We start from the raw sequence: 25,303 nt of genomic DNA, 5'->3' as shown, positions 1-25,303 counted from the left end.
AAGTTTTCATTCCAATTTCACTGTATACTGCAGCATCTGATATAATCCCTTAAAGGCTCTCAGAGTCTGCCCCTAATCTCCCTTCTAGAATATAACTCAGAAGAGATCTGAATATAGATGGCAGCCTGGCCCATTTTTTCGGCACAGATCCACACAGAAGGATCATGGTGAATACAGACTTAATGTCTATTTTCTCAAGCATGGAGCCCCTGGGGCTGCGGAGTGGCGTTAAATGGAAGAAGTCATGGAGCCAGGCTGATCTGACTTCACTATTAATTCATCTTTACTTAACCTTAGCTGGGCCTCACTTTCTCGCGACAAAACTTCTGCACCCTATCGCACTTTCTCAACGTCCGCAGAAATACCATTTCTGCCTCCTCCTGGCAGTGAGTGCGATCAAGTCCACAGGGCATGTGCAGTTGTTGCAGTGCCTGGGGTGGGCCGAGGGGTGCAGGATCCTGGCACGGGGTGAGCAAGAACCATGAACACCAATGTGGGTGGGCCTGCCCAGTGAATTCACTAGCTGACCGGGGGGGGGGGGGGGAGGCGGGCTACCTGCTTGTGACCCCTGCATGGAAACTGGAAAAACTCAAGGAGGGACAAAGAACTGGGGTGTCTCTTGTAGCAGGTGTAATGCTAGTCCACACCCATCGCATGGGGCTGGGAAGGAAAAGGTGACAAAGCAAAGGTGCTGGTTAGCTCTTCTTCCTGCTGCTGTTCCAAGGGACTGGGCGGCTCAGCAAGACGGGGGCCTGAAGGACCAGCGTATCCCTCGCCCGTCAGGGGGTCTGTGATCCGCAAGGTCAGCAGTTCAAAAACACCAGCCACTCTGTAGGAGCAGGGCTTTCTACTCAGAAACCCTGTCCTACAGGGTTGCTGTGAGTGGGTACTGCCCCAGGGGCAGTGAGAAAGCCGGAGTGTAGTCTTCCACGGAAGCACACGGAGAGGTTTCCACACCACAGGGAAACACGGACTGTGGCTATCAGTCGGAACTCATCCAGTCGACACGTATGTACTGTGCTGTGAGTGTGGTATGTGCTGTGGGCCTGCTTTTATAGGGAGCAGCAAATAAAAGACAACAAACTCTTGCCTTCTTAGGACTTAACCTTCTGGTGGAAGGAGACCGACAAGTACCTGAGGAGAGTGCAGTCCGTGCGAGGGGAAGGAGAATGTGCGCTGGTTCTGAGAAGAGGCCCAGAAGAGACCTTACTGTGGAGGTGGTATCTGAGCAATGCCCTGCAGAGATGGCAGCCTGGGGACGCCTAGAGCGCAGGGGTACCTGCAGGGGATGCGAGGGGGGAGGGGGAGGGGGAAGTGGGTAGAGTAGGCACCGAGGTCGAGTGGAAGAAGACTCGCAGTAGCAAGGCCACAACACAAGCTGGCTTTTCCTCAGAGTGCAATGGGCAGCTCCTGTGAGAAAGACATCCCACAGACTGCGACCTGGGTGGGGCCATGTCCGCACATGACAATGGTGGCCTCTGCTAGGGGCAAACTCCTCAGTGGGGGCCCAGTGGCTCAAGCAGGTCTGGCTCTCGAAATGCAGGGTCCCAAGGGCCACTTGCAGCCGATACCCCAGTGCTGTTCACCTGTGTCCCTGCAGCTCCACTGTCGGAGCTCTGGGGAAGTCACCCACGTGCCCCTCAAGCCTGGCTGCTGCAGCTCCAGCACTGCCGTCTAGTGTGGTGTTCAACCAGCCCGATTCACAAGGGTCCTGATACAGCATGCCTCGCTCTCACCACAGCTTCCATGGGGGCCTGGGACACACCGCACAGGCATCGAGGACTCGGGATGGAGCAGGCACTGTGTGTGTGTGTGTGTGTGTGCGCGTGCGCGCGCGCACATATGGGAGAACTGGGTGTGCACTCAAATGGGAGCCCGGGGAGCACCCCAAGCCTGGCAAATGTCCTCCTGGGAAGCCTAGGATTATCTCCAAAAAGAAGATGAGGATCACATTTGATTCTTTTTGTTTTCCATGTAAACGTCTCCCCTCTAAACAGCTCCAGGTAAAGCTGACTATCAAAAACGTCCTCTCAGCATCCAGTGGTCTCCTAGGCTACCCCCCCCCCCCCCCGTGACCCTGTCTGTAGCACAGCCTCCCACAGACACGGTGACCCTGATTAGGTAAGCACGTCATGCCACCTGACACAGAAGGATCGTTCCCAGGGAACCCTGCGTGCCCTGCTGGGCTCAGGGTTCAGGAGGCAGGCATGGCTGGGGAGGAAGGAGATGGGAGCAGAGAGCTGGAGGTGGTGATCCAGGGTAGGAAGTCAGGTGTGACGTGCCAGGCCCTGTGCAGAGGAGCGACACGCAGAGAAACATGGATGCACGGGGCCATAGTCAGAGGCAGCTAGGGGCAGAGGATGGGAGAACACCCAAGGCCAGTGCTTCTGCAAATGCTGAGCACCCCCGCCCACCCCCACCCCCAAGGGAGAGGGTTGGCGGAGCTGCAGGAGACCAGGCTCACAGGTGGACCAGGCCCAGGATGCGAAGGGCCTGTGTGCTTTTTCGGAAGGGGAAGGACTCCCAGGAGAACAGCACAGCAGGTGTGCATTAGGAAGGTCTTGTGTGTGTGGAACGAAGACTGGACAGGTCAGGAGGAGAGACGCAGGTCCCCAAAGAAAGGCCAGAATAAGCAATTCTATAAATACGCAGAGATCCCTGGCATCATACCCAACAAACACGGTGGGTCCTATTCACCCCTAAAAGTTCAAAGAAGGTCCTGAGTTTCTGCCCCCTACAAATTCCAACAGTCAGGATAACAATGGAACTCGGCCTGTGTCCACTCCACGTCTTACCCTCCATTCATAACCTATATTCAATTCTTGAAATTTAACAGGTAAGCGATGAAATACTAACTGCAGGGTTCATGGTTCAAATCCACCAGTCGCTCCATGGGAGAAAAGAGGTGCTATCTGCTCCCATAAAGATGTACAGCCTCTGAAACCCAAGTAGGGTCGTCATGAGTCATTGTTCACTTTGTGTTATTCTGAAAACTTCACGTATTCCTGAGTAAGAAGTCCTTCTTTAAAAAACGAAACAGAAGGAAAATGAAATGTTTCTTTTAAAATGTAATGTATACTGTTAAAAAAAAAGGGAGGGAGGGGGCAATGCCAGGAGCATGTGGCAGCAGGCAAGGCACCTGGAACAGCTGCAGTATCCTCTTCCCCATTTTGAGGTTTGGATAACATTACCACCAAAGTCCCCTGCTTCATATTATCATGTCCCACACTCAGGCCCCCACTGGTTCGGGGGTGAGTGGCCCCCACACTGACAACCTGGTGCTAGAGCTGGCTGAGTTATGGGTGCACTCTCATCTCTCTCCGGTAAGATAAGGTGCAGCTCTCCATGGGCGACGCCGGCAGATATATATCAGGGCCCTAACCAACAGAGATAAATGTCATAACTCCAGCCCCTGTCCATAAATAGATGCGGCAGCTACAGCCGGAACCAGCCCACTGTGCTCAGAAGAGGCAGGATTTAGTGGGCTCCGTAACATGCTCGTGTGCTGAAAGCTCTTTTAGGAGGGAGGTAAATAGTCACATTACGCAAGATCATGGACCCAAAATAAATAAGGCATCCTCATTCTCCTTCCTGGACTTGGCCTGCACAGAGGCTGTGTGCCCTGCTCCCCAGGAGCAGCGCAGCTCGAGGCTTCTCAGGCCGAGTTCCTGAGGCAGTGCCTGCTCAAGTGGCCAGAGGCAGGGGAGGCATGGGGTGCTGGGCATGGCACCCACCAGGAGCCTGGACCAAGGAACTTGCTTGTGGGGGGAGGTCAGAGCTTGCAGGCATCTTCCCTGAGGGCCATCAGTTGCCAGACTGCAGTGGGCCCTCTCCCTGCTATTAAGGACAATGGACAGACCTGCAGTCATCAATTTGGTTCCTGTAGGTGGAGTTCACACCCTACTGATAATGGTTCCTATGGAGATGCAGAGAACAGGTCAAAGTTAAGCTGCCATCCTAAATCTAGGATACGCCCATCTTGTCACATGTACACCCCCAACCCCTCCTATTCCTATTGCCTGTATGTCCCTAGACCACCCCCTCATTGCTGTATAACCTATAGTGCAACCCCTTCCTGTGATGTCTTTACCTGTAATTAGTGGGCTTGTACGCCCCAAAGGTATATAGGCCTGAGTGAGCAATAGAGAAGGCCTCTCGCTTCCTTGGCTTCCCCTCTCCTATCCCACCCTCGCTCCCCTGTTCCCTTTCCCCTGTTCTCCTTCCTTTCCCCCTCTGCACATGGACCATCAAGCGGGGCCGAGGTGAGCACTGCTACCGTGAAATGTGTCTGACTCCATTATTTGACCCTCTCTTCTATCTCTAATGCTCTCGATGACTTTAATATAATATATATCTCAACTGTACAATTGTGCTTACTGAACCCGTGATTAGTGGTGGGGTGCTGGCACCACCCCAACTCATACCACAAATGGCGCCCAACGTGGGGCACCATATGCCAGGGTAATCCAGCCCCCAGCACCTCATCATGGGTCCAAAAGGCGCAATTATACAGTGATAATAAGTAAAGATTATAGTAAAGTCATAGAGAGCAGCTCACTCTCTTGGCTCCTCCCCTGATCTCTCCTGAGCTCCCTCTCCTCCCCTGTTCTCTCTCCCCTTGCCCTCCCCTCTCTCTCTCCACGTGGACCACCAAGCAGGGCTGAGGTGAGCACTGCTACCATGAAATGTGTCTGACTCCATTATTTGACTCTCCTAACTCTCATGCTTTCGATGACATTAATATTTGTATATCTCAACTGTACAATTGTGCTTAATGAACCCATGATTAGTGGTGGTGGGGGCTTTCTCCACCCAACTCCAACCACACCTGCTGCTTGCTTGTTCAGCCTGCTGCGAAAGCTGCTGTTTCTGGAGGTGCAATTGGGTGCAGCCCATGCTGAGCACAGCTCTGGCTGTAGGGGTGGCAGCATCGTCCGCTCCCAGCTCCATGCCACTGAGGCCAGCCCAGTGATGGGGCTTTTCATACTAGCGCTGCTCTGAACCAGCACTGTGCTCATCTCTCCCAACCCATGATGCTCTATGGCTTTCTGGAGAAGGACATATTAAGTATCAATCATGTGAATTATATTACAGCATAATCAGGTTGGCAATTAATCCATCAGAAGTGTTGCACTCCACAGCCGAACTTCTGCCAATACAAATACAAAGCTCTTGGAGAGTGGTCACATGGATGGAAATTGGGGGGTGGAGGTGGGGGGTATGGCTGCTACGCTCTGAGCTGAAGACAAAGGAGAGTAGAGGAGGAGAGCAGTCTCCCCAGGGTTTCTTTCAATTCTTACTTCAAGGAACCAGGCAGAGCCAGCTGGCCAATCACATACAAAAAGGAGTCAAGTGGGGCTTGGTGAGTGACTGACATCTTACCCGGCTGAGTAACAGCAAAGCCTCCTGCCTTCAGGAGCCTTTCCTTCTGCAGGTTGAGGGAAGGGAGGACATGTAGGAGGGGTCTTCCAAGAGTTTGTGGGAAAATTCCATTTCCTGTTCATTCCATCTTCCCCATGAACCTTTGGAAGCCCCTCGTGTTTCCATAAGTAAGATGTTCCCATGGCATCTCAAAACCGAAGCGGTCAGCTGCCAGGGCCAACACTGTCCACGTAGGGGGGCTTTGTCTCCGTCAGCGCTGCATCCCCAGCACACAGTGCATGCTGCTGCAGGGGGCTGTTGGGTCGGTTCCGACTCCTACCAACCCTATGTGTACGACACGGCCCGCTCCTGTGCCGTCCTCACAATTGTTCCTGTGTTGAACACAAGACACACTCAGCATAACTTCCTGTCTGCGGAAGGAAGGAAGATGGGCTCCGTCCATTTCAAGGAAGGCTCGCCTCCCTGAGAGGCGCTCGCCCACTCACCCACAGCCAGTCCGTCTTTGCTCACAGTGCCACAGGGTGCCAGTGAGATCACCCTCCTAACAAACAATGGGTGTCAAAGTAATCGCTGCCACCCCCAACCTGATGGTTGTCAGATTTTCCGTATTGCCTCACAAATAATTTTATCAAATTAAAAAAAAAAAAGGTGGCAGCATTTAAAGTGTATTTCCTCTCCCCTTCTTCTTTAAGGAGGAAGCTAAACAGTGAAAAGGCTAAGACATGAGGAGCAGCAGGAGAGAGCAGAGAAGGAAGTGATAATTGCCAAATTGGATAAGCAGCTTCTGAATAACTGAAAATTAACGAGACTTGTTTTCCAATAGCTTCCAGTCTCACTGAGGAGGATTTGCTGATTGGGATGAACAGATGAGGGGAGGAAAATAGTTCATCAAAGACACTGAAAAGTTTTCCCTTTTCTGTGGTCTTTCTTTTGCTGCCCCAATTAGTATCACTATGACAACAAATTAAGTGAGGGGCAGCTTGAGAGCTCAGAGAGCCAAGCTCTTAGGACCCTCTGCTCTGCCCAGGAGACCTCGGCGGGCAGGGGCTGAGGAAACGCTGGGGCTGGCGAGAGCCCGTATCACGGAACGCCCCCACTTTCTCGAGTGGCGCTTTTCTGACTTGTACTACAATCATCTGCGGGAAGACAAAGAGTTGAGATCCTATCAATAGAGGAGAGATGTTTTACAGGCATCTACATGAGTTCAAAATGTTCGAGTTAATTACTGGCCTCAAAATATTGGGTATCTGACACATTCCATTTTGATAAACAACTTCAGGAGGAAAAAAACCCAAATCTGGATTGTTGTCGGCTGTCATGTCAAAAATGAGTTAGTAGCACAGACAGCGAAAGCAGAGTGCCATGCCATCTAACAGCGTGGCTCTCCGAGGTGGCTGCTCCGGCGGGGCTGTGGACCCCACAAGGTCTGACTGTCCAGCCGGGAGCTCAAAGTTTTCCGGGGATGTTTGCTTCTCTTGTTCCATCCACTGGCATCCTTGTGCCGGATGTCTATCCTAGGAATGACACACGCAGAATTAGTGCACAGGCACGTGTGAGGCCCGGGAATGAGGGGACCCACCAGGGAGGAGGGGCACTTCCACCAGAAGGCAGCCAAGTTCTCAGGGGAGGAGAGTACTGAACCTGAGGGCTGAGTAGGGGCGGATCTTGTGTCGGTGTGGAATTTTCAACCAGAGGGCCTGGTTTCCCACTTCCTGCATTTCTGTGCTACCCGGCAGCCCTGGTGGTATTATCTGCTGAGAGACAAGGCCTCCCTCGCAGGAGGCTCCTCACCCAATGCACACTTCCACCTCCCGTGTTCTACCACCACGTTCACATCCGCACACATCGGCTTCACCACGAGAAGGCTCCCCTGGTGGAAGTGGAATCATCGCATCTTAGGAGCCTGAAAGCTTACACACACCTGAGATGCAAGCAGTAACTATCCTGCGCCTGGAGCCGGGGGAGGGTAGCCAGCACTCAGCGGGGCAAAGTCACAGAGAAGGCCTGGCTGCAGGCATCAAACAGGGGGCAGCCAGTCTACTCCCGAGACTGCTCCACCGAGGGCTCACCTGAGAGAGGGGGGCTGAAACACAGCAAGACAGAAGGGAAGGCTGCTGCAGAACCAGCTCAAGGGCACGCTCTAAAACGTCCCTCACCCGGGAGCTCCCCGACGATGGCATTCGTGTGGACAGGGCTCAGGCCAAGCAACGGGTTATGGCTCCGAATGGCCACCTCAGGCTTTGCTTGAATGATTCAAGTGCTGTCCTGCAGGACCAGTGTGAGGTCTCCCGTGGCGTGCGTGCGGAGAGGGCGTGTCTGTGTACTTGTCAGCAGCCCAGCTGATGGATGGATGGAGCGCTCCAGTGCTTGGGAGAGCTGGGAAGGGGGACCGGGGCGTATGGGGCAGGTCCTCTCAGTTCCATAGCCATCCTTGCCCTGTCCTGTATGTCCCAGACTGGGTTGAAGACAGCATCTTGTCACTTATGTCCTTTCCACCCGTCACTCAGAACCAAGCTAACTGAGGTATTTAAAGGGAGGCAGCCTCCACAGGAACACCAGCCTCTGGAACAGGCGTCCTCAACCTAAGGCCCATGGGCCACATGAGGCCACTGAAGACATTTATCCGGCCCGCTGAGTGTTTTTGCCCCATTTGGTTTTTTACTTCAAAATAATTTATGTGCAGTGTGCATAGGAATTTGTTCCGTTTTTTAAAACTATAGTCCGGCCCTTCAACGGGTCCGAGGGACAGTGAACTGGCCCCCAGTTTAAAAAGTTTGAGGGAGGGGAAAAAAAAGAGGGCCTGATGCAAAGTGCTTAAGTGGAGAGCAAATGCTTTGAGAATGATTGGGGCAAAGAATGTACAGATGTGCTTTATACAACTGATGTATGTATATGTATGGATTGTGATAAGAGTTGTATGAGCCCCTAATAAAATGTAAAAAAAGAAAAGGAAAAAAAAAGTTTGAGGATCCCTGCTCTAGAACCTTAACCACACACCACCCACCCACCCCGAAACAAGCAGCACTCATTCGTGGGATACTCTCCACAGATTACATAACAGCAAGGTCCCCCCCCCACCCTTCCACCACTCCCCCCCACCCCCCGGCTTCAGTGCGGGCCCTGGGAGTTGCACAGTGGCTGCTGAATCGCCCAGCAGTGGATCTTCTCCTCTGGCGATCGCAGCCGAGAAAACCTGATGGGGCAGCCCACTCTACTCTTGTCTGATCGTTGTCCTTAGGTGCCATCGGGTCAGTTCTGGCTCACAGTGGCCGACGTACGACCAAACCCAACACTGCCTGGCCTTGTACCATCCTCACAGTTGTTGCAATGTTTCAGCCTTAGAGGCACATGTCAATCCATCTCCGTAGGGGTCTTTTTGGCAGATCTTCTACTTTGTCAAGCATTATGTCCTTTTTCCAAGGACTGATCTCTCCTGATAACACGTCCAACGTATGGGAGACTGAGTCTTGTCATCGCACTCCTAAGGAGCATTCCAGCTACACTCTGTCCAAGACAGATCGGCTTGTTCTAGCAGTCCACATCCTTTGAGCGTTCTGTGCCTACAATGACATTCAAATGCATCAATTCTTCTTTAGGTTTCTTTATGCAGCATCTCATCCAACTTAAGCGTGCGCGCGCACGTGTGTGTGTGTGGAGGGGTGGTCAACTGAAAATGCGAAGAAGACCTGAGTCAGGCGTACATTAGTCTGCAAAGTAAGCTCAGACTCTTCAACACTGCAAGGGGCCTTACGCAGCACACAAGCCACACGCAGTTTGCTTGCTTTCTTCTCTGTTGCTTCCAAGAGCATTGATTGTGGATGCCAGCAAAACGAAATCCTTGACACCTTCCACCTTTTCTCCATCTGTCGTGAAGCTGTCTACTGGTCCAGTTGGGTGGGTTTCAGTTTCCTTTATATTCAGTTGTAATCCTCACTAAAAGCGGCCGTCCCTGATCTCCCTCAGCAAGTGGGTGAGCCTGCTCCAATCCCTGTTAACGAACTAGGGAAGCTTTATGTGTGCTGGACAGTCATAGTTCCTAAAGCTACTACTATGCCTGCCCCGGAGAATAGGTGAGGTCTGCAGACCTGGAAGCCTGTGAGAGCGGTGAGCATTCGGGTCCTCCTCCAGGCTTCCAGACGGGAGGCAGGGCACTGGCCTAGAACTCACCGGGCAACAGTCACCTGGAACAGGGCTAGGACACACGATGGCCTGTTGGCTACAGTCCCTCTACAGCGTCACTTCCCAGCAGCAAACAGCCCATTTCCAGGCCAGTCTTCGAGTTTCCTTTCAGGTACAACTGAGTGGGGGAGGACGGCGAGGGAGGGGCCTGAACACTCTTACTTCAAATTCAGCATAAAACCAGGCCCACAAATAACAAGGGCAGGCGAACACAGAGTGGGAGAGCAGTCAACACAGCTGCGGATTCGCGCTGACAAAGGCTGAGGGAAGCACCTTTTCCTTCTTCAGAGACTTGAACCCACACTTAGCCCCGTGCAGGGAGGGGGCGAGGCGGAAGGGGAAGGAGCTGGGTAGGGAACGGGAATTTATTGGGACAATGCGTATCTGAGCTACTGAGGGCAGTGTGTTTGCTGAGTTTTTTTAAAAATTCAATATTCCACACTCAGGCACATGTTGCAGATGAGATGAAATGCCTTTTGGCCCCCATCTCCCACCAAACAAAATAGCAACAACAAAAGAAACCCATGCAAATTTTTGTTTGTTTGTTCTTAAATAATGCTGCTGGCAGAGTGATTCAGGTTCCCACGTACTCGATGCCGTCAACGCTTTCTCACCCTGTGCGTGTACATCTCCTTCCACACACGAAGAGATTAAAATCCACCTCCTCCAAACTTGGCTCATTAAAGGCAATCTTCCTGCTAAGTATTGAACTTGAACTGCTTTTAAGCTTGATGCAAATAAAGGTCAAACTATTTCATTTCCTCCAAACAGAGGGAAGGAAAACAAAGGCCACAGGGGGGCTGGAAGGGGAAGAAAGGAAGGAGCGAGACCTCACCATTCAGAGTGGTGTGAGAGAAGTGATTTCATTTATGCCAGGCCCTGTCTTCTCACCCCTCCCCTTCAAATCTCTTCACACTTGCATTGTTCATGTAAAATGAGTCAGGGAATGCAGAAGGGGAGGTTCTCATAGCAACTGTTAACTATCCCACTCTGAGCATAACCAGGACTGGCACCTACTAATCGGGCTGCTGTGAAAGGTGAAGCCTTAATATACCGCAGGTGTGAAGTGGGCGCAGGTGTGAAGTGGGCGAGGACCAGCACTCCAGCAGCACTTGAATCCTCTGCCTCTCTGGGCTCATGGGTTTCAATCTGCAGCCTTAAAAAAACGGGCACGTGACAAGGAAAGACAACTCCCAGATGAAGCTAATTGCTCAGAACAATGGACCTACCATCCCGCCAAGAACAGAACAATGGACCTACCATCCAGTCAAGAACAGAACTAGGAGCATGAGAGGGCTGGGCTGCACTGGGGAAAGGGTGGGAACTGGGAAGCACCCAACCAGCAGGTACCACAGTTTCACCCAGCGCCTGGACTGCTCTCTGCACCATCCCAGCCGCCCAGAGTCCTCAACTCGTTAGGTCTCTAACTGTTCTTTTAAGAACTGGATAGAAGGCATTAGCCCTTGGCTAGCTCACCTTTGAGCCCAGGGTGCGTAAACACTGAGCTCCCTCATCCAATTAGTGTTTATCTGATGAACTGAGCGAAGACACTGAAAGGCCTTCTCAGTTGAGATTGCATTTATTATAACGGGGGAAAATTTACTGGGTCAGCTGACTTGACTGCAAATGCCAATCTAAGAGTAAGGGAAAGTGGTCTTAAGATCATTTCCGTGTTTGAGAGTATCAGGCGGGATTTTCTGAACCCAAGGCCCGTAGCTAGGATTACAACCCAGAGTTACGGACCCTCGGGGCAGAGCCTAGGAGAGAGCACAGATAAATGGGGGCAGACACAAGGATGAGCCCTGTTTCAGGACACACAGGAAGCCATAGAGCTGGGTATGAAACAAAGCTTTCGACCTCTGTCAACTTTCCTTTACAGTATTTCAAATCCTTCTTTCATCCTGTAGTCTCCTTAGTGTGGGAACCCTGTGGCCCTAGGGACTAAGCATTGCCCTGTTACGTGTGGGGTTAGCAGTTCAAAGGCCAACAGTCACCCCGTGGAGAAGGATGAGGCTGTGTGCTTCCATAAAGGTTTCCAGCCTGGGAAAACCCAAGCAGCAGCTCTGGAAGGTCACAATGAGCCCTGTGCGGTGGGTCTCACTTTCCTGCTAACGGAGTCACCTTGTCTGCAGCCCTCAATGGGTCAGGGAAAGCAGTGGAGGCAATGTTGAGATGGAGACACGGGGGCTAACAATGGTGGCATCATTCTTGAGGTAATTCCTGCTGCTGAACATCAAAGGGCGGCCACTACAGAATGAAGAGAAACAGCCTAGCTGGTAGGTTTGAAAGGAGTCACCTTAATGAAACTTCAAGGAAGGCACAGACAGGGAGAAGTTGGAGAAGGGCAGAGGTGGTCAATATTTTGGGGGGACATATTTTTCATGTGGTGTTTTGGAAAAAAAGTCATCCCTTTACTGTCTTGTGCCTGGAAATGAGCGCAGAGCAGTCGGGGTCCCTGGACACTGGGGGGTCACACTTTCCAGTTGGCAGGGAGGGAGCACCTGCCTTCAGACTGTGTCTGCCTTGGTGTCTTACAGTGTTCAAGGAAATCAAGAAATAACCGAGGCTCTCAGAGCACTTTGAAATAATAGAAGCCACACATGCTTGGAGGTGACTATGAATAAATTGCTTTGCTATATTTCTGACCCATTATTAACTGGAATCTGAGCTGAAATAAGATGATATAGCTGCTATCATTTCTATCGACTGCTTCAGTGGAAAGAGATGATGGAAAAAACTCAATATCGGTCAGAACAAGACTGGGGGCCAACTGCAGCCTGCACCATCAATTGCTCATATGCAAGTTCAAGTTGAAGCTGAAGAAAATAAAACAAGTCCACGAGAGCCAAAGGAGTATATCACACCTGAATATAGAAACCATCTCAGGAGGATATTCGACACACTGAATACTATTAGTGAAAGACCAGATGAGTTGGGGGATGACATCAAGAGCATTATACATTAAGGATGCAAAAGGTCATTAAAAAGCAAGAAAGAAAAGACAAAAGTCAACATGGATGTCAGAGGAGACTCTGAAACTTGCTCTTTGACATAAGAGTTAAAACAAATAGAAGGAATGAAGTAAAAGCTGAACAGAAAGTGTTAAAGGGCAGCTCAAGAAGACAAAGTATTTTACTGAAATGTGTAAAGACTTAGGAGTTAGAAAACTGAAAAGGAAGAATACACTAAGTATTTGAAAAAAGAACTGAAGGCAAAAAATTTAAGCCTCAAGTTGCAATATTGAAAGATACTATGGACAAAATACCGAATGACAGGAAACATCACAAGGGAGGGAAGGAACCCACTGTACTGAACAAATCAGTGGATGCTGCAACATTTCAGGAAGTCGGATACCACAGCCAATGGTGTGGAGGGAAGGCGGCACTGGTGCAAAGCAAGGTGCTCTGGATAGAGAATATTCCACATGAGAGGCTTACACAAACAGCTGCAATGCCCATGTGTCTGTGCCAAGGAACCGGAAGACCCAGCACCTGGTCAATCGACTGGAAGAGATCCAAATTTGCAACCACTGCAAAAAAGGATGATCGAACCGAATGTAGTCATTAATAATGTGGTCATGGGAATAATTTTTTTTTTGCCGAAGAAAATGCAGAAAGGCTCTAGCAGTACACTGACAGAAACTGAGACTAATTTAAGCCAGATCCAGATGTCTCACTCAGAGCAAAGAGGGCGTGACACAGTTACTGATGAAGCACAAAGACACACCCTCAATGTAAAGAAAACAGAAACTTTTACAATTAGATCAGTAAGCGCCATCATGGTAAACAGAGAAATGATAGAAGTTGTCAAGGATTTCGTTTGACTTGAATCCACATTCAGCACCCATGAAAACAGACATCAATAATTCAAATGACATGGGAATCCAGGACAGATGATCCCTTCAGGATTCTCTAATTCCTAAATGCTTCCTGCCCCGCCCCACACCCCGTCATGATCCCAATTTTACCTTACAAATCTGGCTAGACCAGAGGATGTACACTGGTAATAGATGGGAACTGGAAACACAGGGAATCCAGGACAGATGAACCCCTCAAGACCAGTGGTGCGAGTGGCAATACCGGGAGGGTGGCAGGGGAGTGGGGTGAAAAGGGGGAACCGATTACAAGGATCTACATGTGACCTCCTCCCTGGGAGACCGACAACAGAGAGGTGGGTGAAGGGAGACGTCGGACAGTGTAAGATATGACAAAGCAATAATTTGTAAATTATCAAGGGCTCATGAGGGAGGGGGGAATGGGGAGGAAGGGGGAAAAATGAGGAACTGATGCCAGGGGCTTCAGTGGAGAGCAAATGTTTTGAGGATGATGAGGGCAATGAATATACAAATGTGCTTTACACAATTGATGTATGTATGGATTGCGATGAGTTGTATGAGCCCCCAATAAAATGATTTAAAAATAATTTTTAAAAAACCTTAAGTAAAAAAAAATTTCAAATGACATATTGCATAGATCTGCATCAGATCGCTCTAAAGTGTTAACAAGCAAAGATATCAGGTTTTAACCGCCTCATCTACGGTTGAAAATGATGCTTTTGAATTATATGAAGTTGATGAAGAGGACGGACTATACCGTGTACTGAAAGAAGGAACAAATGTATCTTGGAAGACGTACTGCCTGAATGTTCTTCAGAAGCGAGGACAGTGAAACTTTGTTTCAGGTACTTTGGCCATGTCCTCAGGAGAGACTAGTCTTTGGAGCAGGGCATCACGTTGGTTGAAGGGTCAGCAAAAAAGAGTAAAACCCTCAACGAAATGGATTCACGATGGCTGCAACAAGGGGCTCCGATGTAACAAAAAGCTGTGTGAATTCCGGATGGCGGGGTGCTGTTCCGCTGAGTGGGAACAGAGTCCCTGGCATCTGCCGCTGCCGCCATCATTTCTAAGTGCTGCATGAAAACTGTCCAGACCGGGGCTTTGCCGCTTCCACACCAGCAGAAGCTGGAGGCTTGCTAGGGTGGCATCTTTTGCACCGAGGACTCACGGGCCTGACCTTTGAACAAGAGACAGAGCGGGGTCTCCCTGCAAAGGCTGGAGGTGCAGGTGCCACCGCGGGCACGAGTGTGGACTCTGCCCTGGAGCAAGGTGGTGCGCTGGTGAACAGGCTGGTAACAAGCCTGTTCCATGTGGGGTGAAAACCAGCGGTTGACACTACTGTTGGTACAAGTGAAAAACATCGCGGCAAGAAGACTCTCACACAGAAATATCCAGAGAGAGAGAGAGAGAGAGGTACAGCGCATAAGTGGGGCAATAGGTTGGCAATTCGGAGAGGGTAAGTGCAGATCTTTGTTCTATTCATGCATTTCCCTGTAAATTAACAATTTAATTAAAGTAAAATCTTTTTGAGATCGAAACAGCCACTTGGTGCTGCTTTGCTGTTGGACCCCCGGGTCCATTTAGTCACCGAGTCACGAACTTGGGCAAAAGGTGCCTCAGATGCCAACAGTCTGGGCACCTGACCGTTATTTTCTGAAAGGGAACCCTGCCCCTGTCGGCCTGCCCTCGCTTCAACACCTTCTCCCCCAAAGCGTGCGACTCAAGCTTGCCCCGTTAGCCTTTCACCCGGAGCCAGACAGGACTCCCTGGCCGTCAGCAGCCTTTCCCTTCTAAGCTATATACTTAAGCATCACCAGGACGAGGCAAACCGCTTGGCCTTTTATTAGTAAAGCAACTGAATAATTTATAAGCGTGGCATAGGACCCATTAGAAGTGCCAGAGCAGTAATAACTGGCTTAGGACTTTGCTTACTCAGGGCGCAAGTTTAATTTGTCCATAAACACCCCGGCTCATAAACCCATCCCATAGGCCTGACCTGCTCTCCCTCCCACAATCACAGGCCCCAGCCATGTTCTCCCTTCCACAATCACACACCCCACCTGTGCTCTCCCTTCCACAGTCCCATGTCCTAGCTGTGTTCTCCCTTCCATGTCACATGTCCCAGCCATGTTCTCCCTTCCACAATCACACATCACAGCCGGCTCTTGTCTCAGTCATGTTTCTAGCAGTGTAATCTCTGGGGCCTGATGACATGACTAAAAGCTCACACCCTCCTGCAGAGGGCCACTACCACGTCTGAAGCGCAGTGTCGGGCCATCCCAAAGGACGAGCAGTGCCAGGCGGATTGGTACTCAGAAGAGCCTGGGCAGAGGCAGTGAGCTGAGGGATGATGGGCAGCTGCGGCCCCTGTTACCTGAAGCAACTTCTGAGGCTTGACCTTGGAAACCATACTTCAATGTCTCCACAGGCCCTGCTGTGTCAGCTATTTACTGGATGAGTAAATTAACTTTCTGAGCCTCGGTTTTCTGATCAATAAAATGGGCACTGCTGTGGAAGGCTGTAATAATGCTGAAATGGGTTAAATATGCATGAACTGAACTGTGTCCCCTGCTTTGGCAGCGATGTAATGTGGTAACCCAGTGCTATGCAATGATGTAACACCCCCGCCCCCGATGTGATCTGCCAATCAGTTATAACAGGGATCGGAGTAGGTTGCACCACCCGTATCCAGGTCAGAGCCCTGATAAAAGGAGGAGAAAAGCCAGCTAAGGAGGGACCTGACTACCCCCAAGAAAGAAGAGTAGGGAGCAGAAGGCAACCTTTGGACCCGCTTCCCTGTGCTGAGCACTTCTGAGACCCAGGGAAGGTTGATACCAAGACACGCCTCCAAGGGACGGTGGGCCCACAGGTGTTGCAGAGAAATAAGGACTTTCAGCTGACATGAAGGAGAAAGCCTTCTCCTTGGGGCCGGTGCTCTGAATTCGGCCTTCAGCCTCTAGGGAGAGATAATGGCGTCCTGCTGACTCCAGCTTACGGCATTTCTGTTACAGCAGTGCTGGATGACAACATCAAAATCCACGGTTGTCAGGTTGATTCCAACTCACAGCAACCTTGTAGGACAGTGGAACCACCCCTAAGATTTCCAAGGCTGTGCCTCTTTCAGGGGCGCAGACGCCACATCTTTCTCATGTGACACAGTTATTAGCAAGTTTGAACCACCAGTCAGCAGCCGAATGCTTAACCACTGCACTACCAGGGCTCCTGGTGTAAATCACAGTGCATGTAATAACTTTAGCAGTTCTGTTAATTCTGACATATGGTTCCTCCACATGTGTCAGAACAAGGTTTCCAATGGCTGATTTTTCAGCAGCAGGTCGCCTTTTCGTCCAAGGTTCTTCTCAGTGGACTTGAACCTCAAACCTTCCAGACAGTGGCTGAGTGTGGTGATCATTTGTACTATATCCAGGGACTCTGGATCATAAGTACAGCTCAATCCTGGAATAACCCTCAGAGAACTTAATCTACCTCCCTCGTTACATTAAAACAACAACAACCAAAATAAACCCCAAAAAACCAAACCAAACAAATCAAAACACAAAAGACTTGAAGCCCAGAGAGGTTCTGACTTGTGTGGGCAAAGTGCTGAACCTACATCCCAGTGTCCTAAAGGATCCAGTTTGGAGCTCCTGTGGGTGATGCCAAGGCTGCTGGACCTCCAAAGTTCATTGTTTAGAAGGAAGGGGGTGAGGGAGGGGGTGCTTCATTTTCTTAGTTTTAAAATAACACAGGCATTAGCTAGCCCAGCATGACAGTGCCGAGTCACTTCACAAACAATCTGCTTCAGGACTCTTTGGGCCACTCGAGACCCTGTCCCTAGAAGGTTCAGGGGTGACAAGACAGACGAAGTGCCTGCATCCCCTGCTCTGGCGGCAGAGCCAGGGAGAAAAGAAACCAACGGGACGGTTTCCAGAGTGTCGGCGCGGTAAAGGACAGGACACTGAGTGAGCAAGTGGTGGGGCTGGGACTGCCCTGCAATCAAGGTCACTCATTCCACTTGCTTTTCAGTTTCATCTCTAGAAAAACAGCCTTCTCATGCTGGTCTCACCATATGCATACATGAATATGCATGGAATGTGATAAGAGGAAATTATACCAAGTGGCACCATGCTCTAAAACATGTCTTTCTGGGGCCACCTTCTCAGAAAGCAAGCCAGAGGCCACTGACTTAACCTGGATCGGCGTCTCTTCCTAGGCTTGCTGTGCACACACACAGGTGGGTGGATGCTGAGCCGAAGGGCATTTCCTTAGGCTCTTGGGGTGGAGCCTTGGCATCTGGGCTGTGTGCCCTCCAAATTCCTGGCCCAGGACTGCTGGCTCAGGGGATCAAAGAGCTATTCTTAATGTCTCCCTTTAGACCAATTGAGGGAGGGCCTGGCGGGGGGAGCAGGCCATTTGCCCCTCCATTCAGCCATGCTCCTCCACAACGGGGCCATTGAGCCGGCGCGACAATAGAGGGCCGGGAATAAAAGGCCGAGAGAAAGCGTACAGAGGCCTCGTGCACAAACTCGGCCATTCATCACCAGGCAAGTGCCAATATCTGGGAACAGCAATCTCAATTTCTGCAAATCCTCCAACCTGCAACAGCTGCTAGTGACTCTGGTGGGCGGCTTTGCTGCTTACGCGCATTTCCAATACCGAGGACTGGCCCGGAGCCAAGGCGACATTACTTAGGTTAGAGCCACGCGGGCTGCAGAGAGCAGCACAATGGGCTCCCAGCTTAGAAAGCAGCTTACAAAGGGCTCCCGCGTATTTCAAAAAGCACTTCAGATAGCTGGGGAGAGAAGCTATCTGCACAAGCATTCAAGCAGTTGATTCCTAACCCACTTAATTCAAGGTCTCTGTCAGAAGCCAGAGACAGCAGAGGTAGGTGCTTCGAGCCTCCCGAGGGCAGGCGGCCTGGCAGCTGGGGGCACCGGCCCGCGGGTGGGGAAGACCGGCAGCAATCAGCCTCTCACTTAAGTAACAAATGGGAGGCAAACCCAGGCCAGGGGGCTCGCTGTCATCGGCGCCGCTAAGCAGCATTTACAAATGCCACTGAATGAAGTCTCCGCGAGCCATCGAGATGCCTGCTGCCACATATCCGTGAAGGCGCAGGTGAGGCAGCAGCCAGGGCAGCCTCTGCTCGGCTGGGCCTGTCCACATCGCCAGAGAGCTCTCAACTCCTCCCTGCTGGCCAGGGTCTCCATGCTCCCCGTAGAGCCTAGTTTCTGGGGAGCAATTTTGCCAGTAACAGCACAGGGAAAGGCTGAGGCCCAGGGGCCCATGTTCAGAGCCTGCAGCTCTCGGAAGCCACCGAGTGCGCCCATAATCACCAGAGAGCAAACACAGAGGTAGGTAATGATTCTCGTCCATTCTGTCTTGTTCACCAACGTTTCAAAAGAACTTCACGAGTGCTTTCCACATGGAACATGAACTAACTGATGTGTGGACATGAGGCAAGAAGTGGCCTGGGATTCAGAGCCAGGGCAGGGGAACTGAACGTCCCTCAAATAATTCTGTCTCGTAATCTGGGTTGGGTTTCTTAGACAACGTTGCTCCGGCCGAGACTCTCGGTAAGAAATTATTACAAGAGTAACTAACGCCATCGGAGGGCATATAGAGAGCCGTACACGGAGATGTGGAGCTGCTTGCTCCCCGTACTGCAGCGCTGCCAAGGAGAGCTACCTTCTCCCCGGCCGTCATTGCCCTGAGTGAGACCGCACTGAGGGCGGCCAAGTGAGCAGGGCTGGCGGTGCTTACTGTGAGGTCAGCCTCACACGTAACAAGCATGAAACTAGGCCCCAGCCGTGGGGACCCAGACCGGACACCTTGTTTATTTTGTAAGAAATGCCCTGATGGCTTAGTGGTTATGTGTTGGGCAGCAAACTGCAAGGTCGGCAGATCAAAACCACCAGCCATTCTGTGGGGAAGAAGAGGATTTCTACTCCTGTTCAGTTAGGGTCTCAGAACTACCACAGGGGCAGTTCTACCGTGACTCATTGGCATCTACCGCATGGCAGTGAGCGAGCCCTGGTGGCAGTACTTGGTGAGCGTCCACAGGTTTTCTGGTGGCTGGAAGTAGATGGTCAGTCATTCTTCCTGCGTGGAAGGAATTCCAACCTTGTGGTTGGAACACATGGTTTAACGGGGTCAATCTGGACCAGTGTCTCATCTGTACTTGGATGGGTAGCCTCAAAGGCAACCTAAAGGCAACCCTTCACGTCCTGCTTATTCCGGCAGTTAATGAACAGTCCGAGGATGGCGTGGAGGGCTATGGATCGTGAAGCGGGATGGAAACAAAAAGAATTTCCCTCGATGGCAGAATTTGCTTTCCTACCCAAAGGGCACATCCTCAACCTCTGATGTAACTTCCCTGGGCTTGTCACGATAGGCGTCGAACAGGAAGACACTTCCCTGTCAGAGAACTCAGACAACCAAGAACACAGAGAAACCGCACAATGGCACATGACGGGCCTCATCTGTCAGAGTTCTTTGCCCCAGACGGCTTCCACAGCCAGTCCAGGGCTAGGGCTGGTGGTGCTGGGTCAGCGAGCAAGGTGCCACCCTGCCCAGGTCCAGATCCACGACACCGCCTCTGATGGGGCTCTTGTGATGTACGAACAACCGCTCACCGATGAGTTGCTCCTGGCAACTCTCACTTGGGAGTTCTAAGATGGTGCCTGACCGCCACCTAGCACGTGATGCTCTGCTGTCTTGTGGGACACGATGCCAAGGTGGCTGGTCAAAAAGAAGCTCCTGGAAGCCAAACACTAGTTACTGGGCCCCTAGCCCCGCACCGCCAAGCAGCAGTAACAGGCACTAGTAAATAAGCACCGATTAAGCAACTCCAAGAAAGAGGGAGTACCAGCTCTAACCAGAGCCGTTACCATGTCTTCCCACCCACCAAACTGCCAGGAGAAGCTCCCTCCTCCCGCACCGAGCAGGCGCGCAGGCGGCTGGCAGGGAGCACCACGTGAGGCGGCAAAGATGGCCACGCTACGCAAGCTGCCTATTCTGATGTGAAGGGTTGGTCTGTCGTTAGCACTTCCCAATCAGCAGCGCTCACAAATAGGTCTAAACTTGGAAGGAGAAAAAAATCAGACAATGAGAATCAAGAGTAAAAAAGAAACAGCAGTTTGCTGGAGAAGAGACGAAAATACCTCGGGGCCTCGAGGAGTTATTTCTGCATTCCCTGCACATGCGACATCATTCATGAAGAAGGCAGCGGGACAAATATAGCATAAATGTCGTCTGCTCCAGCTTGTAATTTAAAATGCAAATGCTAATGAGCGCACTGGTCTATCAGTGGAGTTAATAACCGCATGCCTAGCACAGGGGCCGTGTCCAAAACACACACAGCGAAGAGACAGACACCATGTTCCAATTTAAAAATAAAAACACCCAAATTAACCCTAGAAAAATCTCTAGCAGATGCGCACGATCAGGAAAAAAGGCACAGGGGCAGGAAAACGGGGACTTGGCCGCGGGCACAGACCGACTGGTCGGTTTAAATGCCATTCTATGCATAAAGGAGGCCAAGTACAGTAGTTACCAAGCAGGGTTTCTTCAGGCCTAGCGCCATCAAGCAGGCGCACACGGAGAATGAAAAGGAGCCCAGAGACTGCAGAAGCTGTCCATCTCTGAAGCCACTCAGCCTACTGTACAGAAGCCACGGGCCAAGAGAGAGGCGCAGATCCCACTGGTGTCAACCCCAACAGAGCGCTCAAGCTGAGGTTGAAACACCAACCAATCCAGACGGAAGAGATCTGGCCCAGGTGGGTAACTTGAAAACCTACAATGGAAAGAATGGGGCTGTGTCCCAGACATATTCCAGAGACAAAGGAACTTCTGTGGATTGGCTTTGCTCCCCAAGGTCTCGGGAGGCGCACATCAGAATCTGGGAGCGGCCCTGTGGCCGAGGCTCTGAGAAGCTTCCTCAGAGACCGGAAGTATACACTGAGAGGAAGTACATGTGGGGCCAGGGAGCCTATTACCCAGTTCCTTGAAAATTCTCTGGTGCCTGTGCCTTCTCAAGGTCACCCCCCAAAAAAATCAAAGCATTCCAGCGCAGGAGTGGATGCAGTGACCATACAAGACACAGCAAAAGGGCCCCGTGGGGTTTCAGGGCTGCTATCTGAAAATAGACGGCTTGCTATGCTTTCCACCGAAGGGGTGGCTGGTGGGTTTGTGCTGCCGACCCGGCGCCTAGCTGAGCGCTCTAACTACTGTGCCCCCAAGGCCAGCCAGCACCCCGCCACTGAATCGCTTCGCACTCACAGAGAGCTGGGGTTGATGGTGCAGTGGTGAGCACAGCTGCCCCACAGGAGAGAGCAGAGTTGCCCCTTCCTTCTCACGGGGGTGGCCAATGGGCTTAAACCAACTTGGCAGTTAGCGGCATAGCGCTTAACCCGCTGCGTCACCGGGGCTCCTTTCAAGGCTGACAGGAGTGTAGTATAATGAGGCTGGTTGCCCACAATGGACACGCTAAGCAAATACATCAAAAAAGCTGCTATCAGATCAACACGGGTGACCGTGTCAGACTAGAACTGTGCCCCCCCCCCCCGCCCTCCCTTCCCGGTTCAAGGGCTGTCTTCACAGAAGTAGATGCCCAGGCTTTTCCGCCAGCTGCCTCAGAGTGGATGTGAACCTCTGAGGAGCAGCCCAAAGTGCTAAGTGTTCAGACCATCCAGGTGTCCTATGGGCACCTCATACCCACTGCTGCCCAGGCCACTCCCCCGCATCCTGCCAACCATAAGCTAACCCACAGCACCACCGGGACTCCTGATTCCCATGTGAGTGTCACCTATCCAAGTGGTGGGCAAAGCATGAGGCACAGGCTTGGTAATCCTGCCCATCAGTTTGGGGAAGCCAGGGAAAGCTTTCCAGAAGGGTTTCAAAGTGAGTCCTAACCTGGGGTCTTGGGGGAAGGGAGAGTGTTTTTTTAATGATAAAGAACTATTTTGTTTTGTTTTTTTTCAAACCCAGCCAAACCTCTGTGTGAATGGGGGCTGGGAGCGGTGGTGGTTCCCATGGAAACAGGATTAAGTCCTATAGGCAGTGTGCAGTGTTCACCCTGGAGCTGCCCATTACCAGATTTCAAAGCCCTTCCCTTTTATTTCAAATTACCAAACCATTTACACCCTTCTCTTGCCCCCCATGTACTGCCACTTACTACTGTTAGCATGGCCAAATGAGAGACCCCCGCAGGGCAGGGCAGGTGGGGAGCAGCCTAGGCCCTGCTGCCGCTGTTGGCCACCCTGACAGCTCAGTGGCCAGTGGAAAATGCCTACAGGCTAACAAGATGGAGCTGGGAAACCCACAAGGAGTTTTATTCTTCTGGGAAAGCCACATGAAGGGCAGTAGAATGGAGGTGCCTAGGCACAGGCAGAGATCAGTACTTGCACTGGAGCCGCTCCAGCAGAGAAGAGGCCCTGGCTCCTTGGGGCTCCCCTTGCTGCCCCAGCAGCCTGGATGGGACATCGCTTCACAGCCAAGCCCAGACCTGGTGTTCCAGGGGAGGAGCGAGAGGAGGCGGCTCTGCTCCTACCCTTTCTCCCCACTCTGCTGAGGCCCAAGGCCAACGGAAGACTGTATCCCACCAGGGACAGATGTTTCTTTGCTGAACAATTTGGTCTGTAGCTCATCTAGATTACACCATGGAAGCAGTCGGAGTGAAAAGTCCGAGTAGGAGGCACGGGCAGGAGGAGGACTCTGGCCGAGCGTCTTCTCTAAACACCCCTTGGTAGATGGGAGCCTGAGAAGCAACAGGCCTCCTGAGCTGGTGAGGCCCTCTGACTCCACCTGGAGTGGTGGGCCTTAGGACTTCCTCTCCCTCCGTTACAGGAACCTCTGGACAGGCCAGCAGGGAGCTACCCCCCAGCATGCCAGCACCACATGAAGATTAGCAAGCCCATCTGATGAAAATTAACTTGAAGAGAGAGCATGGATTTGTTTTTAAGTGTTTCTGCCCCAACGTCTGTGACTGCCATTGAAACATGCTGAGCAAATCGTATTTGTAATGATGACTATTTATTACTTTTTATCAAAGCAAAACCAAACCAACTGGAAATGGCAACTGAACAAATCAGACCCCTTCCCCCGTGATCCCTGAACACACCAGCAGGTCCTGGAAGTCACTCGTTTGATCCCAGCGAAGGCGTGGAAAGCCTCAAGCAGGGTGGAAGAACTTGATGGCCTCAAACAAGCTGCCCCCTCAGGATGCTGCAGCTTCAGGCAAGGTTTCCTCTTTGTCCCGGATAAAGCCACCCCAGTCCAAACTCTAGCCTCTCTAGCACCTAACACCTCGATGGCCAGGCCACTGGAGGTCTCCTCTCTCCTGTGATCCTTCCCAGTGTGTGGACATCCCTCCTAGAATGGCCCATCTGCCTCAAGCCCGCACTCCCCTGGGCTCAGACTGCAGGCTGGTGCCTACACTTGTGGGTGGGGGCCGGGGTGGCCATGGCCTCTTGGACCTCCCACCTCACTCTTACTGCGTGGTAACGTCTCTCCGTGGCTTTCACTCGTATGGCATTTACGGCATGCTTTCCCTACTCTTATTCTTAAAAAACCCTGTCTTCATACTTATAGATGCTCCGCTTCAGTAGACAGAACTACATCACATGCACTTCTGTATTCCTGCAAAACTCCTCCTGGATATAAAAAACACAGTAAATAACCATGCTGTTGACTGACCCGCAAGTATAAGGAGGCCCACTCTGGCAATGATTCACCAGCTAAAGACGGGAGGTAATCCCGCTCTAATCAAAGGCCTGACCTTCCGCCCTGCCCACATGACCAGAGAGGTCTCGGCTCCATGGGCCTCCCATCCCGTCCAGCAGGCTGGGTGGTGGTGGTTTGCCTGCAAGGACTGGGAGCCCAGGACTCAGAAGTGGGGCTGCTGAGATGAGGCGAGCCTGGGCCAATCCAGAAGCAGAGGAACATGACTGATGAGCACATGCACTTCTGGCAGTGACACGTGCCAAGATACATCACACCAGCCTGCCCAGAGAAAACCTGCCGGGCTTCTTGGAGGCTCCCATGCCACCTCCCCCGGAAGGCTGTTCCAGTCCTCAGCGAACTGTTTCCTTGGAAGTCTTGGATGGCTCGTCTCTTGCCGGCCTGCCTTTGAGTCTTTTGCATGGCCGTCTCTGTGATTCAAGAGCTTCGCCCCCAGTGCTCTACCAAGGATCGCAAGAATCCTGGGGGCACTAAAACACTCTCCAAAGCAGGCTAATTGTTTCCCACCAAGTGACCCTCTGTGGCCTCCTGACACAGACAGAACCATTACAATTTGCATCAATCACTTCGTGGGAGTTGATAAACCTAAAAAAGATGGGGGTATGGAGGGGGGCGGGGCACCGGAAAAACCTCATGGCAGGCTGCTCATTTCCAGTAATGGGGCCCCGCTGGAAGCAAGTCGGCAGTGGAGACAGAATCCAACTGGGAAGTCCCAAGAGAAAGGATACCCCACTTCACAAATATCCATTAAGTTGCAATTCAATTAAAGCATCGGAAAGGAATTCATAAGTATCAGCAGACCCTGTAATTGCTTAATTAAGGATAGGCGCCCAGCAAACACAACCACCATAACAGCCTGATTCATTAGCACCTCTGTGATTGTAGAATGGGATTTCTCACTTCAACCTGCACTGGTGGTAATTGTGTCATTTGGTGAGGCGCTGGTAATCAATGGGGATACACCATTCCTGGGGCCAGGAGATGAGCCAGCTATTCCTGCTCACTTTCCCTCTGGAGGCTCCCCCCTCCTCTCATTAGAAGTTGCTGAGCTGTTGAGGCAGGCAGTTGGTAGACCTGATGGGACTGGCTGGAGAAGAGACATTGAGGAGGAAGCGGGGGAACGAGGGCCCGTTACTTCAAGGCATGCAGAATGGAAGGACACACAGCCAA

At 51.6% G+C, this 25,303-nt stretch overlaps 1 protein-coding gene across 1 annotated transcript in view; it reads right to left on the bottom strand.

Annotated features, from left to right (window-relative positions):
• SND1 (staphylococcal nuclease and tudor domain containing 1) overlaps positions 1-25,303 on the bottom strand; it is a 484,534-nt gene that overhangs the window by 117,387 nt on the left and 341,844 nt on the right. The gene's annotated exons all lie outside the window — the stretch shown is intronic.

The sequence above is a fragment of the Tenrec ecaudatus genome, chromosome 9 (genome assembly GCF_050624435.1).
Source record: "Tenrec ecaudatus isolate mTenEca1 chromosome 9, mTenEca1.hap1, whole genome shotgun sequence".
Taxonomy (NCBI): Eukaryota; Metazoa; Chordata; class Mammalia; order Afrosoricida; family Tenrecidae; genus Tenrec; species Tenrec ecaudatus.
The sequence above is the reverse complement of the archived record's forward strand: the minus strand, read 5'-3'. Positions and strand labels throughout refer to the sequence as shown.